Source organism: Salvia hispanica, chromosome 4, assembly GCF_029641045.1.
Source record: "Salvia hispanica isolate PSC_SH4W2 chromosome 4, Shi_PSC_v1, whole genome shotgun sequence".
NCBI lineage: Eukaryota > Viridiplantae > Streptophyta > Magnoliopsida > Lamiales > Lamiaceae > Salvia > Salvia hispanica.
The window spans coordinates 28746412-28754898 of NC_142695.1; the positions used below are offsets into that span (position 1 = coordinate 28746412).

The 8487-nt window shown below is 40.0% G+C and overlaps 1 pseudogene; it reads left to right on the forward strand.

Moving 5' to 3' along the window:
* The first annotated feature begins 3804 nt into the window (after nucleotides 1-3804).
* Nucleotides 3805-4932, forward strand: LOC148928395 (uncharacterized; annotated as a pseudogene).
* Nucleotides 4933-8487: the final 3555 nt, after the last annotated feature.

Below are 8487 nucleotides of genomic sequence, written 5' to 3' on the forward strand. Positions count from 1 at the left end.
GATGGGCACAAAATTGGTCCAATCCGCGGTCGTCAGTACGAGGGTCGTTGATTCGCCCACCTAGTTGGGTCACTTCAAGTCGAGCCAACGACTTTAAAACAAAGGCACTAGTTAGGAGGCAACCCAATTTTGGTTTTTCTTTTCTTTTATTTAATCTTCTTTATTTTTGTTTTTCTTTAAAAAAAAATAACAAAATATTTCACAGCGGCCGCTGCGCAATCCACAGCAGTTGTTACGTTTTTACACGTGTGCAGGAACAGAGCCGGGCCTAGGGTGGGCCATAGCGGTCGCTGCGCGGGCCGCAGTTGCCAGGGAGAGCGCGCCATTTTCTGAAGATCCGCAGCGGTCGCTGCGCGAGAACTGCCTTTTAAGGTTAGTTTTTCTCATTCTTTTCTTCATCTTTTCTCTCCATTCTCCACTCAAATTCTTCAACAATCCCACACACCCACACTCAAATCCATCAATAGCATCTCAATTCTCAAGCTTTCGTCGTCCAATTCACTCCAATTCAAGGTATGATTCCTATCTTAAATTTCTGAGTTCTTGTTTGAGTTCTTCCATGGATATTGTGCTATATGATGAATTTTACGGATGGAAATTTTGGTTTAGTATGGGGGATGAGTTTGATGATGATTTTTCTTGCTTTAAACGGTTAAATTTTTGTTTTGGGTGATGGTTTGTGGTTTTTGATAGTGAGTTTCCCACTTGTTCTTTGTTGTTTTTAAATTGCAATCATTTTCATAGCATTGTGAGGCTATTATTACTTACATGAATTGCAATGCATATGTAAATTATGCATTGGGGATAAATTCACGTTGGGGGATGGATTGTTGTTGTTCTTTGGTGTTGATATTGCTTTACATGTCTACATGATACACTTTAGAACACATGATAGGTACAAACTTGCACATCTTGAGTTATTCTTGGATTTATGATTGGTTGAGTGCAAGTTTGGGGGAAACCCTTGTTTGTCAAGTTGTTGGTGCTCTTTTTATGTGCTTGAGTTTTCTTTGTAGGACAACTGACAACAAGAGGCAAGTAAGAGAACGCGATGAGCTATGGAATTAGCCTTCCGTTAGATGCCCACAAGGTGATGTGGAAGAAGGTCTCGGCAAGAGACACAATGCCGTCTAGGTATCCACATGAGCTCCCCCTTGCCACTTCGGGGATAATTGAGGATTTTTGGGCACTATGCGGCGTCGGAGAGGGCAATGGGTTTAGCCACATGTTCCAAGGGAAGTGGCCATCCTACCGGAGACTCAGTCTCGAGTTTCTTAGCACCCTCAAGGTGAACAAGGACCGCCGCACCCGCATCCCCGAGTCGATTGATTTTCGCCTCGGCAATTGATACGCTCGGATTTTGCACTGTTTTAAGGCCCTTATTTGGTCCGTTTTTTTAATGTCAAAGTTGCATTACATGTTCATTATTTTTATATTTTATCTATTTTGGTATTTTTGACATGTTTTGTGAGAAATGTGCATATTTGAGCCTAAAAAGGGAGGCAAAACGCTAAAGTTGGAAATCTGGAGTTTCAGGTAGTGTCCGGCGACCGCCGGCGCTCAGGGGTGACAAAGACACGCCCGGCGACCGCTGGAAAGTTCGTGGCGACCGCCACAAGGAGTCAGAAGTTTCTGATCAATGTCCGGCGACCGCCGGCCAAGGTGCGGCTGCCAGCCATAGAAACGCGGTGCACGACAGCTTTATTCAAACTTAATTTGCTGGTGATCCTGAAGTTAGATCAGGGCGTTCTACACACCATTCTCTTCGTCTTGAAAAGAGCTTAAAGTTGGTATCGAGATCACCCCAATCGCAGTTCTGTGGAGAAAGTTATGGCCGTTCTAAAAAAGTTAGGCAAAACTGTCAAATGCAGTCTAGGCGTAAATTTGAAGAAGGAAAGAAGATATTATCTTGTGAAGCCAAATCTTTTCCTTCTGCTATGGGGAACGAAAATTCCATCTTTCCTATTGCTTGGAGGAGAATTTTTACCAAATTTAAATCCTTCTCAAGCCTATATATACCCCATAACCTAATTCATAGAATTCACCCTTCCATAGCCCCCAAAAGGGGAGCCTCCAAGGCTCCTCCCTCTCCACTCCTTAACCTAATTCTTCCATCACTCTTGGAGATTGAAGCAAGGCAAGAGGAGCATGAAGACTTCAAGATTCATCCTTGGGTTTTGTTTGTATATTTCATGTCTCGTACTTTAATTATTGTTTTAGTTCATCTGTCTATGGATTACTAAACAATACAATTTTGAGGTTTGATAGTATTTGCCTAGTTCTATCTTATTTGCTTTTATTGTTTTACATACATGTCTAGTTTTACAAATTTCACACCAAAACTTTTGTTTCTCTAGATAGTATTTGACGTTTAGTACATGATAGCCAGTTGCAATTATATTCCCCGTGATCGATATCCCGGTACTGACCTTTAGCTATATATCTACCCTATATACTTGCAGGTAATTTTAGTGCTAATAAAAAGTGCATCAGCAATCACAACCATTCCTTCGCCATGGAGGATTTGTGCAAGGTGTTCCAATGCTACAACAACAATCCCGGTGAGGAAGTGGAGTATGATTACTCCGACATGTGGAGGGCCATGACCGTCGAGGGGGAGGACTTCATCCCGGCTTATGCCAAGTCTTCCTCCATCCGCAACCTCGTCCTTCGATATCTACACCGGGCAATGACGCAATTGATGTTTCCCCTGACCGATGGTGGAAGCGTCTCTCAGACCGAGATGGACGTACTTTGGAGCTTGCTCAACAAGAAGGGGATCAACTTCTGAATCCTCTTCACCATCTACGTCGACCGCATCTCGAAGAAGGACGAGATCACTATTTGTTGCGGGGGATTGTTCACGGCGATTGTCGAACATGTTGGCATTCCGACGACGGACTTTACTCCGGACATGGGTGAGATGTTTATCACCTATGAGGTCCTCTTTCGGTGGGCCTTTTGAAGTCGGAAGTGAGCGGCCAAGCATTTTTACTACGGACGGAGCGGGATCACTTTCTCGTTCCAATCCCGCAATTGACTAAGTGATGCACTTTTTATTAGCACTATAAATACCTACAAGTATACAAGGTAGATCTAGTATAGCTAAAGGTTAGTACCGGGATATCGAACACTGGGAATATATTTGCAACTGGCTATCATGTACTAAGCGTCAAATACAATCTAGAGAAACAAGAGTTTTGGATTAACAAAGCATAAACAAATAAAGTAAAACAATAAAAGCAAAGAAGATAGAATTTGACAAATAGAGGAATTTCAAGGATAATGATTTCACTAACTCTTTAGTTATTCTAACTAGTTCTATGTTCATCCGACTCAAGTTTTACCACGATTTCTCCCTATCATGCATCAATACTCATGTCACAATTATTGTATGCACATATAAGATAAACCAATCAAAGCTATCACCGATCAAAGATTGACAATAATCAAGGTAACGGCCAATTAGTTGAACAAAAGTTCAAGAAAAATCAAGTGGAAACGAGTTCTGAACATTAAACATAAAAAGAACTACATAAAAGTCAAATACTATCAAACCTCAAAATTGTATTGTTTAGAAATCCATAGACAGATGAACTAAAACAATAATTAATGTACGAGACATGAAATAAACAAACAAAATCCAAGGATGAATCTTGAAGTCTCCATGCTCATCTTGCCTTTCAATCTCCAAGAATAGTGATGGAATGATGGATGAAGGAATTTGGGTTGGAGAATGGAGGGAGGAGTCATGAAGGCTCCCCTTTTGGGGGTTATGGAAGGGTTGATTCTATGAATTAGGTTATGGGGTATATATAAGCTTGAGAAGGATTTAAATTTGGTAAAAAGTCTCCTCCAAGCAATAGGAAAGATGGAATTTTCGTTCCCCATAGTAGAAGGAAAGCCGCGGTCGCTGGAAGCTATCTGAAACTCCAGATTTCCATCTTTCGCGTTTTGACTCCCTTTTTAGGCTCAAATATGCACATTTCTCACAAAACATGTCAAAATACCAAAATAGATAAAATATGCAAATAATGGACATGTAATGCAACTTTGACATTAAAAACGGACCAAATAATGGCCTTAAAATAGTGCAAAATCCGAGTGTATCACTAAGATCGATACGTGGGACAACAAGGCCAATTGGAGGCTCGACACCGCCGCCTACCGCAGTGCTATTGAGTCCAACCCCACTCAAGAGGAGTTTAGGAAGAGGAACATTCCGTTGCGCGTCCCCAACATCGAACTAGAAGATGATTCCACCTACAACGCAATTTATCAATACATCGAAGATGGAGAGCATTCACATGCTCAAGGGAGTGGGGTACCGCCGCAACGAGAAGAAGAAGGAGGAGAGGAGGAAGTTGAGGGCCACCGCCGACGCAATAGGAGGAACCGCCGCCGAGGTCGACCGGATCCTCAAGAGGAGTTCCAAGCCGGTACCTCCGCCCAACTAGGAGAAATGTTCTCCTACATGCAAAACATGTCCAACACTTGGGATACCCGTTGAGCGGAGCAACAAAAAGTCAACAACTTCAACCAACAAGGTTGGGAAGCTCAAGGTGATTGGTCGGCGGCAGAGACTGATTTTTGGGAGGCTCAAAGGCTAGAGGATGTTCATCGATGACAACAACTTGCCGAACTCCAAAGGTTGGCCGCTGAGGCTAAAGAGGAACGTCAAACAATGAGGGGCGACATCACCTATCTCATTGGCGCCTTTGAAGACCTCAATGCCCGTTTCCCTCCTCCTCAACAATTTGATTTTTTTTTATGTTTTGGCAATTTTTGCTTAAGTTTTAAGTATTTTTGGTTTATTTTGCGTTTTTACGTTTGATTGAAATTTTCGCAGGATTCTGGACTCTCGCCAGCGACCGCTGCAGCATGCGTAGCGGCCCTCTGGCCATTCACTGGATCGTCCTGACTCTTCGCTAGCGACCGCTGGAGAGCCCCCAACGACCGCTGCCCAAATGCAGTTCCAGCGTGATTTTTTTTGAAGTTTTTTTAATTTTCACCCCGTCCGGACCCCACGGGAAAATTTCAAGATACCTTTATTGCTTTCTAGTTTACTCACGTCCCTACCGACTCTACAAACTTATTTTACACTTTGTTGTAAATAAGTTTGGAGGGATGAAGTGGTGGACCGTGAGTTTAGGTTTTTGTTGTGTTTTTGTTTTAAGTTTTTGTTTTAAAAAAAACGCGAAGGTGAATCCTTGTGAAAATATGTCATGGACTTAGCAGGAAGAAAAACATGCATACTCAGGGACACACATTAGACCGAGTTGCCAATGATATTCTATTCCATCCATGTTTAAGTATGGTTATGGTTTGGTTAAAAGGTACATATTAGTGAATTGCTTGTTCGCCTTGAATCATGTTTATACCTTGTGAGGATAGCCTAAATTCTTTTTGTGTGATTTATCTGCATCCATGTATATGTTTTTAGAACTTGCTCCTAGTCTGCCTAAGTTTACATAGTGTTTAAGTTGATTTAGGAAGATGTTAGGCCATCTTTTCTTAGCTACTTTTACACCTAAATTTTGTAGCCAATTCTGAGCCTTTGTGCCTTTTTCTTTGGAAGCCAAATAAATAGGGACAATTCCTTGGGTTAGTATAGCTTTTGTTATCTTTTGAAAAGGAATTGGAGAGATAAGGAGGAAAGTATAAAAAGTAGTGTGCTTATATGTTGAAAAGTACAAGTTGTGAAATAGAAAAATTCAAAATTTGTGCTTGATCTAGAAAGGATGTGTATAAAAAAGAAAGAAAATAAATAAAAAGTGTGGAAGGTTGTGAAAAAAAAAAGAGAAAATCAAAGGATTGGAAAGTGAGTTGAAAAAAGGAGAAAAATAATGTGTTAAAAGTGTCTTGGGGTTTAAAAAAAGTGGAGTCAATTTTGCTCTACTTGGGATATTTTTATGTTAAATCACTTTTTAGCCAAATATTCCTCACCTGCCAAAGAGCGCATTACAACCAAAAAGAAAGACCTTTCGGACTTTTGATGCTTAATCACATCTAGAAGAGGAGGGATTAGACTTTGAGCAAACCTATGGTAAACTTTGCATGATACATGATTTGAGTGCTTATATACTTTAACCTTTATACACTTTGAGAGTGGGAGAACACTTCCCATCTTTGGAAGTTTTACACATGTGAGTGCGTGAATTCAAGGTGTTCCACGAGTTAGTAATGAAAGTGCACTAATAAGCCTTGCTTGATTTTATTGCATTAATTCATGCTTAATCTATTCTTTCATCTTTTGAGGCAATTATGACTGTTGGGGATAATCGCAGCGGAAAATGCAAAACAAATAAATCCACATAAGAATCTATTTAGGTGATTATGTGGGTCGATTCAGTTTCATGCTTGAACATGTAGAGACATATAATTGCGCAATTAATCACATAATTTAATTTAAATTATGTTGTTGAATACTTACAACAATGATTCTCCAAAGAATCGAAGTGGCTTGCTACTTCTCCACGTGTAGATCTTGAAGCTTGATTGTGAATGCAAGGCCAAAGATCTTCTAACCTATGACCCTTAACTCTATAGATCTAAATTCCTTGTGGGAGGAATCTCTTAGAAATTATAAGAATCTTGAAGGAGAAGACAAGAAAGCCAAGTGTGGAGGCTAGGGTTTGTGATAACATGTATGTCTCCTCCTTACATTCTTATTTATAGAGTTTATGATGGGCTAGGTTAGGGATCTATGGGGCTTGGATTGGGCCTCCCCAATTGGACCTTCTTTACTAATTAAATTATAACCCATAATTTAATATAAGGCCAATGGAATATTTCTTGTGCCACTATAGAAGAAATATTGACCGCCCATCCAATCCGTGATTACAAGCAATCCGGGTTAACCTCTTTAATATATTATTTCCCGTGTCTAAGACTTTCTATATCCATTAATTAATTTGTAGTCTGCTATAGACTTTAAATTAATTAATATCTTTATTTCCAAGAGTTTGTCTAGTACGAGATGTATATTAAAAATATACTTTTCCTTTTCTATTTATTCTTGGATTAAATCCAAACCGGCCGGGTTTCCGAATAATAGAACTTCTCTCGAACACCTCTTGGGGATATAGTCAAACCGCGCAGGCACACGATTCAATGTAATAATAAAACTGACACCATTCTAGTTATTAATTACTACTACCCAAGATATCAGGAATATTGGGTTACGAAAAACCCGCACCTATTGATAAGTCAAAGCAGCGTATGATTAAATAACGTGTGTCCTATATTATTACAATGATTAGGAAATATTAAATCTCCAAGACATCGTCTTATAGTAGATAGCAACAAAGACGTGTCTATACTTTAGATCCATTCAATGCTATACCACACCAGTGTCACTAGTCATTCTCAAGGTAAAGACGACTTTCGGATGGACACTGCAACCTTTCACGATAGGTAGCCAAAGTCTATCTAGGTTGTGAAAAAGTTTTACTTCTACAAGGTACCGGTTGGGCCACCTACTGTGATGACCTGTTCCACGACCCAACCTTCAATGTAGAAGACTTAGACTGATTTTACTTTTCGGCGTTTTAATTATATAATTTAATATATAATTAAATACGGTCCCATTAAAGGAAAATACACAGTGTGAAGAAAACATTTATTATTCTCATTAAATGAAGAGTGTTTACAATATACAAGCAATTTATCAAATTCAAAAACTCGAAAAATGCTTTTTAGTATATATGTTCCAACAATGACGTCTAGTCATTGTGCATTTCGTGCGTCTATATTTGTGTCTTTATTGTTTTGTTCGAGTACAAACAAAAATGTAAGTTTGGGGGAGTTGATACGCTCGGATTTTGCACTGTTTTAAGGCCTTTATTTGGTCTGTTTTTAATGTCTAAATCGCAATTCATGTCCATATTTTGCATATTTTATCTATTTTGGTATTTTGACATGTTTTGTGAGAATTGTGTATATTTGAGCCAAAAAGATAGGAAAAAGTCGAAGTTGGAAATCTGGAGCATTTATGCTGTCCAGCGGTCCGTTGCAACATGCGCAGCGACTGCTGGAGCCTAGCGACCGCTACACCTATAGTGGTCCGCTCCGGAGAAAGTTGTGTTGAAAATCTGAAGACGCCCAGCGACCGCTGGGAAGTACGTAGCGACCACTCGAGAAGCTCCAGAAGCTACGGGCAACGCACAGCGACCGCTGGCCAAAATGCTGCGGCCCGCTATGAAAAGGCGGCACACGATTTGACTTATCTTTTCTCCAGATTTAGCCACCTTTTACCCTATTCCAATAAGATGGATTTTTTCCCTATAAATACCCCCTCAAACCTCTTCATTATTATCATCTTTTTGCCTCACAATTCTAGAGCATAAACTGAGAGAGTTCTTCACTGTGTAAGAGGTTGGTGACAGAATCAAGAGAAGATCAAGGTTACAAGGATTCTACCTTTGGGTTTTATTGCTTTTAGTTCTTATATTCATTGTTTCCCTTCAATCTTTGTTTTTAGCTTAT